The sequence below is a fragment of the Quercus lobata genome, chromosome 3, assembly GCF_001633185.2.
Source record: "Quercus lobata isolate SW786 chromosome 3, ValleyOak3.0 Primary Assembly, whole genome shotgun sequence".
NCBI classification, from domain to species: Eukaryota; Viridiplantae; Streptophyta; class Magnoliopsida; order Fagales; family Fagaceae; genus Quercus; species Quercus lobata.
Window position 1 is genome coordinate 67,746,558 of NC_044906.1, and position 21,718 is coordinate 67,768,275.

General features: G+C 37.8%; 1 long non-coding RNA gene across 3 annotated transcripts; it reads right to left on the reverse strand.

Annotated features, from left to right (window-relative positions):
• Positions 1 to 3,102: 3,102 nt before the first annotated feature.
• On the reverse strand, positions 3,103 to 7,436 carry LOC115979197. 3 transcript variants are annotated; one of them, XR_004088978.1, is made up of 4 exons: positions 6,865 to 7,436; positions 5,249 to 5,725; positions 3,996 to 4,986; positions 3,103 to 3,910 (listed from the first exon to the last, which is right to left on the reverse strand). It is a non-coding gene; the product is annotated as an uncharacterized LOC115979197 (long non-coding RNA). The 3 variants fall into 3 exon arrangements; XR_004088979.1 differs by having other exon boundaries at positions 3,996 to 5,665; XR_004088977.1 differs by having other exon boundaries at positions 3,996 to 5,725.
• Between the last annotated feature and the right edge of the window lie 14,282 nt (positions 7,437 to 21,718).

A 21,718-nucleotide genomic window follows, 5' to 3' on the forward strand; every position in this document is an offset into this window, starting at 1 on the left:
AGAGTACTTAAGAATTTTCCGTAAAATAATATATATTATCTCTCTCTCTCTCTCTCTCTCTCTTTAATGACTTTTCTTCTATCCTCATTCTTCATATTATTTTATTGTGTAGTTATATTATCTTAATATGTTGGATGTTAAAATAAAAATTGGGAAGTTAGGTGTATTGTAAAGTAAGATAGTATAATAGATAAAATAATTTTTTAAATTGGTAAAATAACGATTTTTATGTAAACAATATGAATTCTATAAAAGGGTTGTAACAGTTATTGTAATAATTTTTAAAATTGATATATTTTTAAATAAATAAATTTTTAATATGCACAAAACAATTATGAAAATAAAAAATCATTAAAAAAAGTAACACATCTCTCTCTCAAATTTAAAAAATATTATATTCTACGAAATGTAATGGTATGAGTAAGATATTTTCTAAAATAGATCTTAAGTTTTATTTTAATATTATAACTCATAACCAAATTTTATGATAAGTTTAGTTATTGCATTACAACATATTTTATTTCTTGATAATTTAGACCCCTCCCAATTTTAGTTATGGCTTAATTAATTTTAGGCTAAATAAAATTAATTAAAACTAAATTTATATAATTATCCAATTAATTAACTGAAGCACTCTACAATTGCATGGATAAACATTATTGAACAAAGTAATTAAGTAAAGGACAACAATGACAAAATGTGCAAACCAAAGATAACACCAGTTGTATTATTAAAGAGGAAAATAAAAAAACTTGGCGAAAAAATCTCTTTGCAGTCCTACAAGCCAAAAATAATCCACTAGTGAATGAGTTGGAGTACAATAATACAAATAGACAGTCTAACTTAAGCCATTCAATGTACTTGAGCCCTTCAAACTCCAACTATCAACGGACTTTTCAAATTCTTGTTTTCACTAACTTCTTGGATCCCGCAACACGTCTAGTTGCATCACCACATCTTACCAACAAAAATTGTGGTCAAGCTCTAGTGTTTCCTAATTGACCAAAACAATTTCAATACTCAGAATGTATGTCTTGTGTTTGATTAAATGTCCTCACAAGTTGTGATGCAAATCACGTTATGAAGAAACAAATAGTTTTTATTGTTTTCATTTTCCTATTTGAATTAGGATTTATTTACTCTAGTATTTTGAATTAAAATCCTTTTCCTAGTTGAATTGGAATTTTAATTGTTTTTCTTTTCCTAGTTAAATTGTTTTTCTTTTCTCAAGTAGAAGTAGGTTTATTATTTCTTTTCTTAAAAGGAGTAGGAGAAATTTTATTCCTATAAATACTCTTTATAAAGAGATTATTTATGTTATGTGTATTTTGAATAAAAGTTTGCTAGAGAGGCTTTCTCTATTACTATGCCTATTAGCCTAGTGTTCTTGTAGAACTTAGGTTTAGTGGAAGAGTTGTAGTATTTGTGTGTTTTAGATTCTGCTTCTACACGCCTACACTGCATCATTATGTCAATGTGACAGGGAAGAGAGTAGTGAAAAACTAAGGCAATTGAATAGGGTAAGATATTGTAGGCTAAAATTCACCAACACTCATATGGTGTTTTCAGGGTTTTCTTTTAGAAAATCTCCTTAAAATTTTGTGGGAAATGAGGATATATATAGAAGAGGAAAAGGGAGGGACAATTTTTTTTCAAAAAAATGAGTTGTTAGTGTAACTTGCAGCTCACTCGCGAGTACTCCAATTGTGACAACTTTTTGAACTTCTCTCATATGCTCCTCACATGTCAACTAATAGGTGTTGCAATCCCAAGCCATTCACAAGTTAGTCCTAAGTTCTATTGAATATGCAAATCTTCACCAATTCTAGACCAAACTCAAGTACATTAAATCCCACAAAATACAAGGAAATAAATGCATGAGATCATAACAAATTTGGCATGGAATAAAAACAAAAACAAAAATGGAAATTCATAACTTAACATATGGTAATAAATCATCATCATATGTTTCAATTGTATTATATTATATGAGTAGTGTTTATTACATATAGGTCCAAAAAAATTGAAAAGCATGACTTGAGAGAGACCCCCCCCCCCCCCTCTCTCACTAGATCGAGTTGGGCCAAACTCACATGATCAAGTTAAGTCGTGTTGATGCCTCTCAAAATATGATTTGACTAATAATACTTTCCTCATAAATTGAGATTTTTACATGGAGTCGCCATTTATTTTTATTTAATGGAAAAATAAGAAAACGTAAAAAAAATACATCACTTTTATTAATATACTAGTTGCAGACTTATGCGATGTATAGGAAAATGTGATAAATATTTTATATAATGTAGTATAATATAAATTTTATAGGTTAAATAATGTATGTATTTTTTAAAATAGTATTTTCTATTTTTATAAGTGTTATGTAATGTAACATACAAAGAGTTTTTCATTCAACAACAATATATAATGATATATATGAAATGAGTAATTTAATAAAAAGATATGAATTTCATAGTTATAATATTGTTTTATATTTTTGGAGAAGATATTATTAAAAGAGATTTTTTTAATATCGCCATAATCAAGTTTGGCTAATTTGAACATCTTGAAGAATATAAAAAGAAAAAATATTGTACATCTCCAAATCCATTCACATATTACATATTACTTTTTAAATATTAAATAAGTTTAGAATTGTAGCATATTTTTGTTTTCCTTACGAATATAAATGTAATGCCCATAATTTGAAGGTAATCTTTTGAAAATAAATGATAGGTTAAATTGTAAACTACACTCCTAAAATTTGGGAAGTCTTTAAATTTTACCACCTGAAGTTTCACAATATAAATTTTGCCCTCTTAACTCTTAAGTTATATTATTTTTGCATCAGCAACCCATTTGTCCATATTTTCCATTAAGTGTCACATAAACTTACCATGTGTATTTAGTTTGTCCAATAAAATAATGTCACGTCATCAGTATAAAATGACGTGGCATAATGAAAATGATGTGACATCATCTTATTGAATGAAGTGAATTATACACGTGATAAGTTTATGTGGTATTTAACAGAAAATATGGACAGAAGAACGGCTAATGCAAATGTAATATAACTTTAGAGATAAAATCTAAAATTTCAAGGCATAAAATTCAAAATTCCCCAATCTTCGGAGCTGCTAAGGTTCACAATTGCATGGTTGATTTTGAATTAAAATAAACAGCTACTGTAGAGACCGTCTCTGTTAACACCATATTTGTGACCAACTCCACAGAATGACAAAAGAAAGAACAATGAAAGCAGAAACATAGTAAATTTGTCAAATGAGGTTGCTCTTTGCTGTTCTCTTCCTTCAATCTTTTCCACTTTTCAATATCAGGTTCTTGACAAAAAACAGGGGGTACACAAAAATGTAATCTTTTTCCTCAACTTCATCAACAGATTTAGAGACACAATTGTCTTCTTTAAAAGTGTTGAAAAACGTTGCTAGTCTTTCTGATATGGACTGTTGGCTTTCATTCAATGATTCTTCATCTCCCTCGTAATCATCATCACCATCAAAAACCAAACAAACCCCCCAATTCTTGAGCTCAACACCCTTCATGTTTGGCGGGTTTCTCGTTATCACTTGTATCTTATAACCATCTTTCAATGAAAAGGGTATTGGCACAAGTGAATTTGATCTTCATTTGTCTTTGGGACTCCATTCAAGTTCAATGTTGTTTTGTATACATAACTATTTTGTTTGAGGATCTCTGCCTGGATGTCCACTATTGCAGGTAGGCGATATCTAAGGTCATCTGATACTTGCTAATTGAGCGAGACAACAACAGCTATAATAACACCTTTGATCTCACGGTTTCTAAGGTTTGTAAATCTAACCTCCTTCTGAGAAAACCAACTCGGAATCTTGCTTCCAGGCATACTTAGATTGCGCATGTTCCTCAAAGAAACCTGCCAAGAAGAATCAAGAGTTCAAACTTTTTTCTTTTTGGTTCTTATGAAAGCTTAATATAATATTGAGAGAGAGACAGAGTACCTTAGACAGTCTTCTCTTTACTATTGAGTAGCACACATTGCAAACACTCGTACAACCTTCTCAAGGACTTCAAGCATTCAAGGCCAGGAATGTCCACCACTTTCTCACAATTAGTAAGTGAAGGGGTAAAAATAAGATATGACGGACCTCCGTTAAATTGGGCCTGACGGATCTAGTCCATGGGCCGACAGAGGGCAAGCCCAAGGCACAGCGAAGGCCCTAGATGGGAAATACTTGTGACACACGCTTGAATCATCATAGAATCCCAAGGAAAATAGGAATCCTAACACAAAGAGAATTCCGGAAGATACGCACGTAAATAAAGATCTTCTATACAAGGAAAGGGTCTTGTCCATCATGTTTGGGACTATTCGAGAGGATTCCTATAAGGAAAAGACTTCTACGCCAAGAAAGAGGGGACAACCTTCTACTACTATAAAAGTCCCAATACCCTCACAAATCAAGGTATGCATAATTTACCCTTTTCTAGCACTCTAAAGTTGTGAGAATAATTCTAATTTGACATTCGGAGGGTATTTGGCCGGCACCACACTGGTGTTCTCTGTTAGGTCTTTTCTCTTTTCTCTTGTAGGTATTATTAAAAGCGTGCAAGGATCGTGTAGCTCACTAGTGATATTTACGGCATCATCAGTAAGGTTCAGATCACTTAAGCTTTCCGAGTTTGAAAGATCAGATATATTTTCCAACACAATACAATTTTCAACATTCACCTCTAGCAAACTTGAGGGCAGTGGAGGGAGAGACTTGAGCTCCTTACAATTGTGCAAGATAAGTTTTTGGAGGATGGACAGGCCCCTCAGGCTGGAGGGAAGGCTGTAAAAATTATTGTGGCCTAGATTCAAAAACTCCAGTGATGACAACATCTCAAAATCATCAGGAATTTTTCTAAGGCTTGATGTCCAGATAAATCTGGAACAGCAGCTAGATTAAAGCAACCAAGGAGATTCAAAACCATCAAGTTCTCAAGCACCTGGAAAACAAAAGGTTTTCTTCTTTTAAATAGGAACTGTCATTGCGATTTTCCATCAAATGTATAAGCTGAACAAACCATAATTACCAAAGCAGCTTTGGGTGATTTAAAATAGAAAGAAGAGTTGGAGGTAACAAAAAAAGCCAGCCTAAAAATGGAAGTTATAGCGGTAGGTCATGCATCCTATTCTTGCAGTAATGATAATGATAATTTAGTTCAAACATTAATGATAATCACAATGGAATTTTTAATAAAAGCATACCTTGTTATTGTGCGAACCCCACAATTGTTCAATTTTGCTTTCTGATAAATCAAGTAAAGCAACTTTGTGAGGACAAAAATCAGAAGGAAGACTTTTCATGGGGCAACCTTTCCATTGTAGCCACTTCAGTTCAACAGGAAGATATTTGAACTTCCCTTCCAAATTCACATTATTTATTTGGAGCAGTCTAAGATTGACCATGGTTTTAAGGGAATTGGTGAAAATTACAACCTCTCTCTCTCTTTGCTCGATCTTCAAGATAATGTTTATACCTTTCCTTTAAGTATGTGACTGCTGAGGTGAAATTGAGGTTTCTTTGAGGTTATACCAAGAAATTGTATCACCACTTGGATCTTTGAGAGGCTTTTCTAATCTTTTCTCAAAGTCTAGGACAATGCCTTCTATACATTGTGTTCCCTATTGTCAATCAAATGGAAAGTATTAAGAATCAACAGTAGAGCCAATAGTGGTTCTTCGCTGTCAGTAAACAAGATTACTGCATTAGGATATAAAAGACCACAGACATGGAAATAAATTTAACATCTCAAATGGCAATAGAAGGGACTTGAATAAGTTTTTTTTTCTTGTTTTCCTGTTTGATTACAAATAGAAATTGGTTTCAACATGAAATAGAACACCAACAAAATGGGGCAGAGAGAATGGTAAATTCCCCTCCCAAGTGAAGTTAACTACTTGAAGTTATAACCAGTTTTGTGATATGCCCAAGCATCCTTTTATTCAAAAAGACCATTCACTGCGCATGTGGATAAATTTAGACCCTTCATTTAAGCCTATTATGTTAACTTTTAATTTTTCCATATTACAATTACATGAGATTTCACACCCTTTACATCAAGTACCAGTTTATCCAAATATTCATTCTCAAGTAGAGTTTTTCCTTCTCTCTTCTCTTTCCATTTGAAAATTTTCTTTCAACTCATTAGTTATAGCAACAAATCTATTGTGCCTTTTTTTTCTTCAATTTTATAGTCTTGGTGTTAAGATTTTAATTTTGGACATTATATAGTATATAATGGAAAAGTAAGCTTATGAATTTGGAATAAAACAACACCAAATCAAAGGAGCCATCTTCTGGCCAACGTGCAGCACTTGACTTGTAAAATATTAAGAAGTCAGAAACAAAGAGAGAAATCACATGCATAAGAATAACTTTAAAAAAAAAAAAAAAAAAAAATCAAATTGAATGAGAAAGATATGTAGCGAAAAAGATACTTAGGAACGTGTACAAGTCTTATTTAATTCGTTTATCAAAAAAGTCTTATTTATTAGTCCCACCGAGTCTTGAATATTTATATAGCAAAACCCAAGTTGCCGATATAATAATATACAATCTACCTAATTATTTTTCAACTCATGAACAATCACATCTAAACTCACTAATTACCATTGTATATTTGCCTCTGCAATTACTCAATCACGCACAAATCTGAGTCTAGTTCCACCTTATTTGTAAATTATAATCCATCTCATTAAGATTATATGAACTAAAAGTCTACAACTTTACATGAACGACTAGCATCTCAGTGCTCATTTTTATAACAAAAAATACTAATAATCCAAGGTTTCAGAATGTATATGTAATTTTGTCGCATTACCTGTTGGTGAAAACCCAACCAGCTCTTCCACCAACAGTTTCCATGGCTTTCCTCCACTTCAAAACCTTGTCTTCCCCAAACCTCTCTTCATGTTTCCAAAAATGTTCTTCGAAAGGTCCTTTTTGTCTCCGAACATCAGACGGGTCGACTCGGTAGAACACGGGGAGTATGAGCCTCCTGCAGTCGCATATCTTGGAAAGTTCCTCGAGGCACCACTTCGACGACGCGTAGTTAGGGGAGATGATGACGATTGAAGCTGCCGAGTCCTCGATTGCTTCGAGCAGACTCGAGGCGATCTCGTCTCCACGGCGTAACCCGTCGTCGTAGCGGAAGACTCGAACGCCATGGTTGTGGAGGGAGGTGTAGAGGTTGCTGGTGAAGGTGTGGCGTGTGTCTTCGCCTCTGAAGCTCAAGAACACGTCTCACAGAAGCCTGAAAGCTCCCGGAGTTGATGGAATATTGTAAACGGCATCGTCCTCCTCCATTTTTGATGTGCTGTATGTGTTCACGACTTTTGAGGTACTTCCTACTTGGTATTATATTCCTGGGCTGTGTTTAGTTCACCACAGGTGTGTTCCATTATTCATTAAAAAAAAAAAAAAAAAAGGGGTTTGTTCCACTATTCATTAAAGAAAAAGGTGTGTTCCACTATTCAAAAAGAAAAAGAAAAAGGGCGTGTTCCACTAGTGTGTTTTAATTTTATAAACAAAAGTCATGATTTTATAAACAAACTAAAATCATGACTTTACATATCAATAAATAAATAAAAATAGTTTATATATATACACACCTTGTATTCCTTCTCTAATCATCCAATATAAGCCAAAAGCTTTATTGCTGAATTAGCATCTCATCATGCACAAAATGCTTAAAAGTTTAGGGAAGGACATAAAAATTCGAGTTGTAGAGTTATCAACATATTATAACTATTTTTTTTAAAAAAAAAATCATCCAAAGTAAGAATCCCTAGAATTAGAAGGAAAGTCCAATGGTTTGAGATGCAATTTGGATTTTTGGCAGTGCTGGTGATGGATGGCCGTAATTGGCGACTTTATTGGTGTTGACTTTGGTGAAGATTGGTAGAGGTGGTGATGGGATGTATTCTGTTAGGTTGTTAGATCCACCCCTCCTTCCTTCGACTCTCCCTCTCTCGATCTGCTTAAAGACCTTGGTGATGGTGGACAACCATAAATGGGGAGTGTTGATGTCATTGGTAACCATTGCTAGTCGTGTTGGTAGTAGTTGGGGAGACAGTAAGGATGTGTTGAGTTATATATTTATTTTAGGTAACTAAAATAAGAATAAGCATAAAATTATGATGTGCTTAAATAAGTAGACACAAGGCAGATTTTTATTTGTGGAACATAAAGAGGTACAGGGAGAGTGAGATAAAAGATGTTGATTCGTAAGTTTGTTTGTAACAAGGTGTGTAAGAGGATTTACTCCACCTGTCCTTCCTCCGACTCTCCCTCTCTCGATTTGTTCAAAAACCTTAGCAGTGGTGGACAACCATAAATGGGAGTGTTGATTCTGCTGGCGACCACTGCTAGTGGTGCCAACGGTTGTTGGTGGTGGCAATAGGGATATGTTGAGTTATATATTTATTTTAGGCAACTAAAATAACAATAAGCATAAAATTATGATGTTCTTAAATAAGTGGACATATGACAAATTTTTATTTGTGGAACATAAAATGGTACAAGAGAGTAGGACAAAAGATGTTGATTCGTAAGTTTGTTTGTAACAAGGTGTGTAAGAAGATTTACTTTATATAGCAAAAGTGAGGTAATTTTGGGATTTCAAGCTTTTAAACCATTGAAATCATTTATTCCACATCCAATTGAGAAAAATTAACTTATATCATAAAATTCTATATTTTTTTTCATGTAATTTTTGGAGTTTTAAAGCTCAAATTTATATTTTAGCACACAAATTGAGACCAAACAAAATATGATATTGGCACTTGATATTGGCACTTATACATTTGACCCAAGCTGGTACCATTTCAAAGAATCACTGATCTTCTAAATAGAGTTGCAAATTAAAAAAAATTAATTTAGAATTATAAGTTAGTAATTAATTGGATGCTGCCATGCAAGAGATGTCGAATTTTACTCTCTCTTTTTTTCTTTTTTTTAATTAACAATCATAATCAGTGTACAAAATTTTTATATTTTTCTTAAGAGATGTTGTTTCTTGTGTGGGTGCAAAACCGAGATGGATCTTGAGTTTGTGATTGTTGATGTAATTAACTAAGAATGAATACAATACAAGTTATTCTCTTTTTCTCACTTCCTCTGTCTCACTCTAATTTTTTTTTAACCACGTTCATTGGGATAGAGAGGCATCTATTTATACTACTCTCCCTTGCGCCCTCTCTTACCTCAGTAGTGGATTCCAGTGGTGGAGATATGAAAATGCTTGTCCTATCAGGGCTCTCCTACTCTCCTCCATCTTTTAGAGGAAGTGAGTGAGCTTTTGAGTGAGCCCCACTGTACAAGCTGGTCATTCAACAATAAATGCAACATTGTTAAGGTGTGGAACATCCATTTAATGTAGAGATGACCATTGCCAAATTTAAACACTACCTTTTACGGTTCGTCGGACATATCTCATTGTGCGGTGAACAACATCTCAACCATATTTGACTAGTTCATTGGCTATATGAGCGAATCCATTGGCCTTATGCAAACCGTGGAATTGTAATGAAGTTCAGGAGTTACTGTTTAGTCTTTTGGGCTCCCCCCTCAAAAGCTTAAATGGGTTGTGATGTAGTTCCTTGGGCCGGGCTTAACTCATTTATTCCCAACTGCTTCACAACCCTAATTACCATGGGTTTACTTACCGCCCAACGTAACTGTAACCACTTATAGAGGTGATCAGTAAGCAATCTTATATAAATTTTTTTTATTTTTTGAAAAAACTATTCTGCAACTCCAACCTGCAACATATCACATGCCAACACACCAAATTCTAACCTTTACAGAGAACTTTATGACTTAAAAAAAACATAGAACTTACTTTAGGAAAATGGATTTAGCAAATGATAAATAAAACAATAATATATGAAAGTGGAAAAACCTATTAACGATGGCTCAGTAATCATTGCATATTTGCATACCAATTTTAACTCAAAAAGTAAGAGCCTTCCCATCAAAAAAAAAAAAAAAAGTAGGAGCCTTTAACTCTTTTCAAAAGAAAATTCCTTAGCGTGCAATGTTGGTCAAAAGACTCAAAACTCCAAAGCATATTGTACGTTACAGTAGAATCCTATGAATGCATAAAAGGAAGAGATCAAGTTCGAAGGGGTAATACTTTACTTAACCTTGAGCATTGCTTCCTCTTCTCATGCGAGGGCGGCCCCATGTAAGTCCCACCATTAAGCCCACTCTCATCTGAGAGGAGAGAGGCTCTGAACTATCTAATAACTTTTCGGTTTGAAATCCCTTTAAACTTTTTGTACCACAAAATTAAATTTCCGTCAAAAAGTCAAGAACACTACAGTCTGAACTAGCAAAAACATGGAAGATCACAACGACAACGCCATTTCCAGTTCCGAAGCTTCGAGGCCCCCGTGGCACGTGTTCTTGAGCTTCAGAGGCGAAGACACATGCTACCCCTTCATAAACAACCTTTACACCTCGCTCCACAACAAAGGCATCCGAGCTTTTCGTGACGACAATGGGTTATGTCGCGGGGACGAGATCGCGCAGACTCTACTTGACGCGATCGAGGAGTCTGTAGCTTCCATCGTCTTTATCTCCCAAAACTATGTGCCGTCGAGGTGGTGCTTAGAGGAGCTTTCAAAGAAATGCGAGTGTAAGAGGCTTACTCTCCTTGGGTTCTACCAAGTTGACCCTTCGGATTTTCGTAAACAAAGAGGACCCTTCTTCGGAAAACATTTCAGGGAGCATGAAGAGAAGGTAATTGAAAAGAAAATTGAGAAGGAAAAGGTAAAGAAGTGGAGGGAAGCCATGGAAACAGCTGGTGGAAAAGTTGGTTATATTTTCCAAGACAGAGACAAAGATGGGAACTGTATTAATATGAGATTTTTTTATTTATAAATTTAACACCAAAATGCTATCAATTCGTTAGTTGACAAGGTGTCCAAACTATTTAGGAAAGTACCATCTCAAATTTGTCAAATTCGAGTTCAATGTGTTGGCAAAGCTTAGGTGGAAACTTTTTCCATGTCAAACTCGAGTCTTTAAGACTCAAGTTCCCTTAGCAAAACCTAGAAAATACATGCTCTCATCTTCACTCAAAAACCCAGCTCTCATCTTCTCTCAATAAACCCCAAAACCCAACTCACAATAACAAAACAAGAACCAAAGCTTAAACAAACCCAGAAAACAGGAACTAAAGCTTAAAGAAGAGCATAAACTAACAACGGTGGAAAATTAAAAATAGAGAGAAAAATAAATTCTTGGATAATTTTAATTTTGAATTGTAAACAGGAAGTGTAAGGACACGATTTTGTAACGAACCGTAACTGTATTGGGTTCGTACGTAAAAAGGCCCAAACAATATTATTTGTAGAGCGTGGGTTTGAAAGGCTAGGCCTTGGTCACCAGACGGTGGGTTTTTCATGGTGTTCATACATGGTTAAGTTTTCTTCACCCCTGGAGTCTTTCTCCTGGAGGTGGGCTGGGAGGCTCTGGTTTTTGGCCATTTTTCCCAGCCTCTCTCTAGATTACTTACTTTTCCTTTTATACTAGCCTGCGTTCGTTGTCCTTCGTCCACGTGTAGGGTCAATCTTTCCAAGACTGATACTTGTTCCATCAGCCTATACCCAAAGTCGTTGGGGGTGGTTGTAAAAGCCGAAGAATACGGTTCTGTCAGATGCAGAGTATTGAATGGCAGTAAGGGCAGCTTTCCCTGGATATTTTAGATTTTCTTTCAAGCTTAGTCCTATACCGTTTTTGTCCCTTTCTCCGGTGGGATTTTGGGTCTGCCGAGGACTGAACTGTCCTCGACTGTGTCCCAAGGCTATCTTGTGCTTTATATTTTTGAGCTTGGGCCATAACCTTCCTCGGCTTGGGCCTTTGGACTCCCTACGAGTAAGTGGGCCTGGCCCATAAATTTTTGGGCCCCACAGGAAGCAAAGCTTAAAAGAAGAGCTTAAAGTAACAATGGTGGAAAAATGAAAAACAAAGGGAAATGGAAAGAGAGATTGTATCGGAGATGAAAAACTAAATAAATATGAATCAAACGGATTGAAATGAAATCCTCACCGCCTCCATTCTTGAAGAGTGAAAAATTCCTTGGACTTCATCTTGGTCTATAGAGGAAGCATTGTACCGTCGAAGACAAAAACGCCATTGCTGCTAATGTCATTTTCACCAAAACCACTGTAACCTTTATTGAATGCCTTCTTTCTTCTTCACTTAGTTTGTATGCCTTCTTCTTTTCTTTCAACTATATGGAACTTGAGTCTTAGAGACTCGAGTTCCACGTGGAAAAAATTTTCCACATCAGCTTGGGACTCGAGTGTTACAAGCTCGATTTTTACATTGAACTCGAGTATCTTAGACTCGAGATGCTAGTTTCCTAAATAGTTTCGAAAACCTACTAACTAATGAAATTGTTCCTAAAATGGTGTTAAATGGCAAAAAAAAATCTGAGAAATGAAAGAGTAATTTGAGATATTAGAATAATATATATGAATATTTTTTTTTTCCATTTACCCTAAATTTGAAAGAATTTCATTAATGCTCATGTTGCCAAAACAATCAGGGAAAATAGCATTTTGAGTTTTTAAAACTCGAGTTCTATTAAAAACTTGAGGCTTAAATGCTCGAGTTCTGGAGCTGCAAACAACCAACATGTGTTGACACGTGTAATATTTTCCATGTGGATGCCACATAGAACTCAGGTTTGTAATACTGAAGTTCTTTATAATTTGTGTTATAGAAACTCGATTTCTTTAAGCACTCAACCTACAAATTTTCAAAACACCCATAGTCACAGTCAAAAGTCAAAAACTCAAATTTCAAAACACCCACACTTACAGTCAGAACACTCAGGCTTCGCTTAGGAGGAGGGAATGGAATGGAATGGAAAGGAATACAAAGAATCATATTAGAATATTCTTCCATTCCCTTGATTGGGAGTTTTAATGAAGGGAATGGAAAATTCATTTCCTTGTTTGGGAGTTTAAGTAAGAGGGAATGGAATGGGTAGGAGGGAACACTCATTCCTCTCTATTCCCTTAAAATCTCAAATTTTCATTTCCCCCGAAATTAGGAGGAATTGGAAGGAATGAAGTTAGATTTAATGATTTTTTTACTAAAACTCTCAAAATACCCCTGTATATTCAACTCTTTATTTTAAAATAGGGGTCTAATAGTAATATTGTCATAAAATAATTTCATTCCCTCCATGTTGCTCCCAAACAAGATTACTTATATTCCATTCATTTTCATTCCTTTCCATTCCTTTATTTTAAAACATCCAATCAAGATTACTTCATTTCATTCCATTCCATTCTTTTCCATTCCTTTCCCTTACTTAAATACATTCCATTCCACTCCATTCTTTTCCATTTCTTTATTATTATTCCATTCCATTTCATTCCCTTCCCTTACGAACTCCTAAGCGAAGCCTCAGAGTGCATTCTCTTTCTTCAACCCTTCAATCCTCCCTCTATCGAAACTCACAGTCAGAACTCAGAACAAACCCATCTTCAACCCTTCTTCCCTCCTTCTGCCGAAACTTAAACCCCAAACCCACAACCATCCGAAACATCCTTCTTAGAGCAAACCCATTCTCCTTCTTCAACCTTTCTTCCCTCCCTCCACCAAAACTCAAACCCGAAACATCCTTCTTCAGACACCAAATAGTGAAAGTTCGTGCATTTCCGATTCCTCTACAATTCTATAAGGTACAATCCTCACAAATTCTCTTCCAATTCATTTTATTTTTTAACTGTTAATCAAAGTGAACCCTAGTAGATCTTTTAGAAATTTAGCGTTGTTTACAAAATTCCAACTTGAAGTCATTTTCTTTTCAAATTTGATATTTTTTGTGTGGTTTTTGCTAAATAGTGAAAGAAAATCAAATGGGAAAGTTAAGTGGGACTTAGTATCTGTTAAGTGGGACTTTGACTTGTGGGGTGTGTTTGAATTGGATTGATCTATGAATGTTTGTGCGTTTTGGAAAAAAAAAAAAAAAAAATTGGAACTTTCCCATGTGCTTGGCTTTATGTGGAATGGCTAATTTGGTAGAGCTGGTATTGCCTGACTGTCAATCTTGAATTTTGGGTCCACTGAGTTTGGTTCATTTTGATATTAAGTGTATGTTTGTATTCAGCTTTTTCTGCTTTGCGTTTTCAAATTTGCGTTTTTGTCCTTTTTTTTTTTTTTTTTTTTTGGTTTTCACGCGTGTTGGAGTTTTGCGGTTACTGTTTAATGAACAGTAACCACAAATGTTGACTTTGCGGTTACTTTCTGCAGTGAACAGTGTATATATGCACTGTTCACGGACCCACAAACTCCACTTTTTATTAACTTTTTCATTAAAAATGGGTCCCACGGTACTATTCACACATTTAAAAATTATTTTGCTACAGTGTTTTCAGTTTTCAGTTTTAAATTTCAGCAAAATAAGTTCTATCCAAACAGACCCTAAGGCTATGTGGTTTGCTATAGAAGGAACTGGGAGTTTCCTGTTTGTGTGATCCTCCACGCAAATTGTGAATTTGAAATGGAAATTAGAATGTGATTTTTTATGCAAGAATTAACAAGTTCAGATAATCCATGTATTAGATTAGTATTGAGTAGGTATTTAGCAAGTATTCAAGTATCGATGAAGTTTGATATGTTGCAAAGTAGCTCACTGAACTTATTAATTACTATCAATGTTTGAAATTTGTCCTATTTCTTATAGTTTTAACTTCTTTGAACACATGTATGATCCTTACTATACCCGGTTTAACCCCTATCCACACCTTACTATACCAATAAAAAAAATTCTGGATAACCATTGCAGTATGATTTGTTTTAACATTTTTACGTCCATTAAAATGTTACAATGTGTTTATATGATCTCACACTTACACTTCGTGCAATATGTAGCCCAGGATAGTTCAAGGTCCAGAGACAAGGCGCCTTGGTCCCATTGATGACTTAGTCTTGATGCAACATAACGTAATATATAAAAAATTAAAAATTTTAAAAAAATTTAAAAAAAAAAGAGAGAAAGAGAACGTGGTTGATAACTATAAGGAATTTTGATATATATATAAATATATATATATATATATATATATATATATATATATATATATTTTAAATATCATCAACGTAGAAATTATCAAATTAATGGAGATATATACTGTTTTTTAGAATAGATAGAGATTATCAAATTATTGGAGATATATATTGTTTCTTGGGATAAATTTATATTAATCACCTCTTGAAGAATTTAGATTGTGCTTATCCCTTAATAATCAAGTTTTGTAGCTTGATATTCTGATAAAATAATATTAATTTAATAATATTAAAATTTTGAAAATTTAGATGATAAATATTATCTAAATTAAATTTTTGAATGTTAAATATTATCCCCTAATTTAAGAAATATATCCTAACAAATAAAAAAATAATGTTAATTAGATGATAAATATTATCTAAATTAAATTTTTGTATGTTAAATATTATCCCTTAATTTAAGAAATATATCCTAACAAATAAAAAAAATAATGTTAATCTAATTTTATTTAATGATAAGAATGAATTAGAGTCCTGGTAGTATACTATTCCTTTTTAGTTTTTTAAACATATAAAAATTTAATAAAATTTCTGCAATTTGGTGAAGTCATGTGGTACAACCATGACGTCTAAGCCCAATTTTTATTATATATATTATAATATAATATAATATGATATGATATGATGTACTAAATGCGTTATTTTTATAAATGAAAGAGTAGAAAAGTAATTTTTATCAACTAATTGAATCTATATCATTCCAGAAGAACTGAAACCTCTTTTGGTATGAAAATTTTTGTTTTGAGAAAAAAAAAATTTCATATTGGAACCTATAAAAAAAAAAAATCATATTTTTGCTAGAGGAACGATATATTTCAGTATCGATTACAACCTATATACCATTTTAGGATATATATATGTGGGGATCGTTCGATTAATAGGCCCATAGGATTCAGAATGGGTTCAGGATTGTTGGGCCAGTGGCCCATCGGAGGCCATATACCCGTCCGAGGACACCATGGTCCTCGGCAGAACGCGTCCGAGGACGATCAGGACGTGGTCTCGTTGCGATCAGATCTCAGAATTCAGTCATCTCAAAGGGTAGAGTAGCCGACTAAAGATGAAAGAGATAAAGCAAACAAATATCTGAAGCTACAGCTACCTCCGCATTAATGACCTCTCAACCAACTCTCTGGCCACATTAATGTGGAGGTGATACCTGAACAGTGGGGAAGTAGCCTTACAGCTGCCCATAGGAAGTTCCAGGAGGTGCCAGATGGGACAGAAAGAAATCCTCCGAACCCAACCTACACGTGTGCGGCGAGGATGGAGCGCAAAGGGAGATATATAAACTAAAAGAAGAACATGAAAGGAGGGGGGATCGAGACAGAAAAAAGAAAGAAAAAGAACAAGAGACGGAAAGTAGAGAGAGAAAAGGGAGAAGAGAAAAAAGGATTGGGACTAGTCACTAAGGAGGAATATCCAGAGTATCAACTGAAAAACCTTGAACGTTCATGAAATTGAGTCTTTGGAGGATAGATTACAGTTAGCCTAGTTCTTTACACCCACGCTCTAAAAATCATATTGTCTGGGTCCTTTACGTACGAACCCGATACTGTTTTGGTTCGGTACTAAATCGTGTCCTTACAATTGGCGCCGTCTGTGGGGAGAACTTGTGTTAGCTTGTGTAACCTCTAATACAACGTTTTCGATGGAAGGAGTGGAACTGTCTCACCCCGCAGCGGGGCTGCATCAGGGTGATATCAGCCCGCATCAGGCAGAGTCAAGGGGCTCTCAGCATGGTGGTCCTTGAAGAAGTCCCGAACAGAGGGAAGTCCAGGAGGGGAGCATACATACTACTCACACCACGAGAACCCGTACACGCGGGAAGAGTCACGTTTCCCACGTGAAGCATGATGGGGATCTGCAACGTGAGATTGCGGACTTGAAGAGAGAGTTACGCCATGCACGACGGGAACATTCACCACCTCGCTTCGAACTATCATCCGGGGAGTCGGATGAAACTAGTTACAGGCGGAGGTCGAGGACTCTGCAAAGCGAAACTTTCTCCTACGAAGAGGAGCGTCGTCATAGGCGTAGGCGTAAAAGTCCCACTAGCAGGGGCTTGGGAAACGATGCGATGAACAAAGCATTGAGTCAGATTTCCAAATCACCATTTACAAGAAGCATAGATGATGCTACCCATCCTCGGCGGTTTAATCAACCTACGTTCTCTCTGTATGATGGCCACTCGGATCCGGTGGAACATGTAAGTTATTACAGCCAGAAGATGGCTATTCATTCTAGGGATGATGCTCTAATGTGCAAGATTTTTCCATCGAGTTTGGGTCCAACGGCGATGAGGTGGTTCAATGGCTTAAGGGCCAATTCTGTGGGATCCTTCAAAGCACTGACCCAGGCTTTTGGCGCTTGCTTTATTACATGCAGCAGAACTCCTTTGCCTCTGGGCTCCTTGTTGACTTTGTCTATGCGAGAGGGTGAGACTCTCAAGAGCTACTCGGATAGGTACTGGGAAATGTTTAACGAGATAGGGGGGAAGAATGACGCTGTGGCTATAACCACTTTCAAAGTCGGTCTCCCAGCTAACTACAACTTGAGGAAATCTTTGACGGGCAAACCTGTCACCAGTGTGCGCCAGCTGATGGACAGAATAGAGAAGTACAAGAGAATAGAGGAGGATCAACATCAGGGGAAAGGAAAGGCCAAAGTGATCCCTCAGGAGAGAAGGGATTTCAGGTCGGATCGTTATAATAATAATCGACCAAGGAGGGACTTCGCTGGGCAGTCAGTCTCGGCGGATGCCCAAGCCGTTAATGCAGTGTTTCGGGAGCCTGTTCAACAGGTCTTGGAGAAGATAAAGGATGAGCCATTCTTCAAATGGCCGAACAGGATGGCGGGAGAGCCTACAAAGCGCAACCCGAGTTTGTATTGCCATTACCATCAAGACCATGGTCACACGACAGACAACTGTAGGAATTTATGAGACCATTTGGAGCAGTTGGTCCGAGAAGGGAAATTAAAGCAACTCTTGCACCATTCCAGCGGAAGGGCGAGCCAGGCAGGTTCTGAGGTGCGGGGGGATGCCTCATCAAGGCTACCCCGGGGAATGATCAATGTCATCTTTGCGGCCCCGGGAAGGACTGGCTCTTGCCCCACAAGAGTGTCGTCGGTGTCCCGATTCCCCGCCGAGGATCGTTCTCAAGCATCGAAGAGGGCCAAGAGGCGTGTCCCTTTGATTTTGGGTTTTTCAGATGAAGATTTAATTGGAACTATACAACCCCATGAGGATGCCTTGGTGGTCACGCTGAGGATTGGTGGGTACGATGTCCGAAGAGTGATGGTTGATCAGGGGAGTGCAGCGGATGTGATGTATCCGGATTTGTACAAGGGGCTAGGTTTGAAACCGGGGGACTTGACGACCTATAATTCCCCTCTAGTCAGTTTTGAGGGAAGATTGGTCATTCCTATGGGGCTAATCAGGTTGCCCGTACAGTCAGGCACGGAAGTGGTGGAGGTGGATTTTATTGTCGTAGATGTTTATTCTCCATATACGGCTATCTTGGGCAGACCTTGGCTTCACGCACTCAAAGCGGTTTCGTCCACCCTACATCAGAAGGTGAAGTACCCATCCGAAGACCAAGTGCTGGAGATAGTAGGGAACCAAGCGGCTGCTCGGCAATGCCAAGTAGCGGCCATTCAGCATCGGCCAGAGGCAGAAACCTCGGCTACAGCCGATAATGAGTTATAGCAATTAAAGCCCCCAGCGTCGGGTTTAGACATACTAACCAATGGGGCGGAGTGTGAAGATCTGGAAAAGGTGATTGTCGCTGATGATCCAGAAAAATTCTTCCGGGTTGGGGCTAAGTTGCCTCTGCAAGAGAAAGCGAGTTTGCTGGAGTTCCTCCGAGCCAATGTGGACGTCTTTGCATGGGACCCGTATGAAGCCCCAGGAGTAGACCCAAGTTTCATTTGCCACCGGCTCAACGTGAACCCTGCCATTCCCCCTAGGAGACAAATCCCTCGGCGACCATCGAAAGAGCATGCCGAGGCAGTTAGAAGTGAAGTCGCCAAGCTAAAATAGGCTGGGGCTATTAAAGAAGTCTTTTATCCCCAATGGCTGGCCAATACGGTGGTAGTAAAGAAGAAAACAGGGAAGTGGCGAGTGTGCGTTGATTTCACCGATCTTAATAAGGCCTGCCCTAAAGACCCATTTCCTATGCCAAGATTGACCAGTTGGTGGATGCAACCGTGGGCCACCCTAGGATGAGTTTCTTGGATGCCTTTCAAGGATATCACCAAATACTGCTGGCCGTTGATGATCAGGAAAAAATCGCTTTCGTGACCCCGATTGGGAACTACCATTACAAGGTGATGCCCTTCGGTCTCAAAAACGCTGGGTCTACCTACCAACGCATGATGACGAAAATGTTTGAGCCACAGTTGGGCAGAAGTATTGAAGTTTATATTGATGACATGGTGGTGAAAAGCAAGGTAGTGACTGAACATGTGGAGGACCTCACTAGCATCTTCGGGATATTAAGAGAGCATAAGTTGCGCCTGAATGCTTCAAAGTGTTCCTTTGGTGTAGGTTCCGGGAAATTCTTGGGGTACATGGTGACCCATAGGGGAATTGAGGTGAATCCAGATCAGATTAGGGCCATTAACGATTTGCAAGCGCCTCGAAATCCAAAGGAAGTCCAGAGGTTGACGGGGATGACTGCTGCGTTGAACCGGTTCATCTCCAGGTCGGCTGAAAGGTGTCGTCCTTTTTTCCGTCTGTTACATAAGTGGCAGGGATTCGAATGGACCGAGGAGTGCGCTGAGGCGTTCCAGCAGTTGAAAGACTATTTATCCAAACCGCCTATCATGTCTAGCCCTGAAGTGGATGAGGTGTTGTATGCCTATCTGGCGGTAGCTTCTCACGCAGTCAGTTTCGTCTTGATGCGAGAAGACAGTGGCGTCTAGAGGCCAGTTTATTATGTGAGTAAATCCCTCCATGAAGCCGAGGTGAGATATCTGTCGTTAGAGAAGGCCATACTGGCAGTCGTTCATGCAACACGTAAACTTCCGCACTATTTTCAAGCTCACACTGTAGTTGTCTTGATCCAATTGCCTCTCAAATCCATACTTAGAAGTGCTGACTATACCGGCAGAATTGCCAAGTGGGGAACGATTCTGGGTGCTTTTGACATCAAATACATGCCCCGCACCTCTGTGAAGGGTCAAGTTCTTGCCGATCTGGTAGCTGAATTCACTGAGTGCCCTGAGGAAGTTAGTAGGAATCAAGATCACATGGATGAAAAATCGGTTGGCGTAATATCCGCTCCAGGAGGGCCGGTATGGAAGGTATACGTGGATAGGGCCGCAAACCAACGGGGAGCTGGATTGGGATTGGTTCTGATATCTCCCGAAGAGGTCATCATCGAGAAGTCGCTAAGACTAGGGTTCTCAGCTACTAACAATGAATCAGAGTACGAAGCTCTGATAATGGGAATGAGCATGGTCCATAAAATGGGCGGAAAGGCGGTGAAACTGTTCTCGGACTCGAAGCTAGTCGTTGGCCAGGTGACTGGAGAGTTAGAGGCCAGAGACCCAAGGATGCAAGGGTATCTGAACCGGGTTAGGCATATACGAACAAAGTTCGAATCTTTTGACGTATTACATATTCCACGAGGTGAAAATACCCACGCAGACTCCTTGGCGACCCTTGCCACCTCCTCAGTACGAAGTTTCCCTCAGGTAATTATTGTCGAAGACTTGCATACTCCCGCTTCCCCAGAAAAGGAAATTTGCCAAATTCGTCAAGCTAGTCTGACGTCATGCTGGATTGACCCTATATTAAAATTTCTCGACAATGACGTGTTGCCCGAGGATAAGGTGGAAGCTGAGAAAATACGAAGGAGAGCACCTCGGTACTGGTTATCCGAGGATAAAAAGCTATATAGACGGTCCTTCTCTGGGCCATACTTGCTCTGCGTGCCTCCTGAGACCGCAGAATCAATCCTGGAAGAGTTGCATGAGGGCATTTGTGGAAGCCATACCGGAGGAAGGTCCCTGTCATGCCGAGCACTAACGCAAAGTTATTGGTGGCCGAATATGCAGAAAGAAGCGCAGGAGTACGTTAAGAAATGCGATCAGTGTCAAAAATATGCTCCGAATATCCACCAACCTGGAGGAGTTCTTAACCCTCTTTCGAGCCCTTGGCCCTTTGCACAATGGGGGCTGGATATTGTCGGCCCTTTTCCTAAAGTTATAGGAAATAAGAAGTACCTGCTGGTCGGCACAGACTACTTTACTAAATGGGTTGAAGCTGAACCCTTGGCGAACATCCGGGACGTAGATGTGAAGAAGTTTGTCTGGAAGAACATTGTTACGCGATTTGGAATCCCACGAGCTCTTGTTTCGGACAATGGGCTCCAGTTCGATAGCAATGCCTTTAGGAAATACTGTTCAGAACTGGGAATAAGAAACAGATATTCTACTCCAGCTTATCCGCAAGGCAATGGGCAGGCTGAAGCTGTTAACAAGGTTATTGTCAATGGGCTTAAGAAGAGACTAGACGACGCGAAAGGAAAATGGGTGGAAGAACTACCACATGTGCTTTGGACGTATCGAACAACACC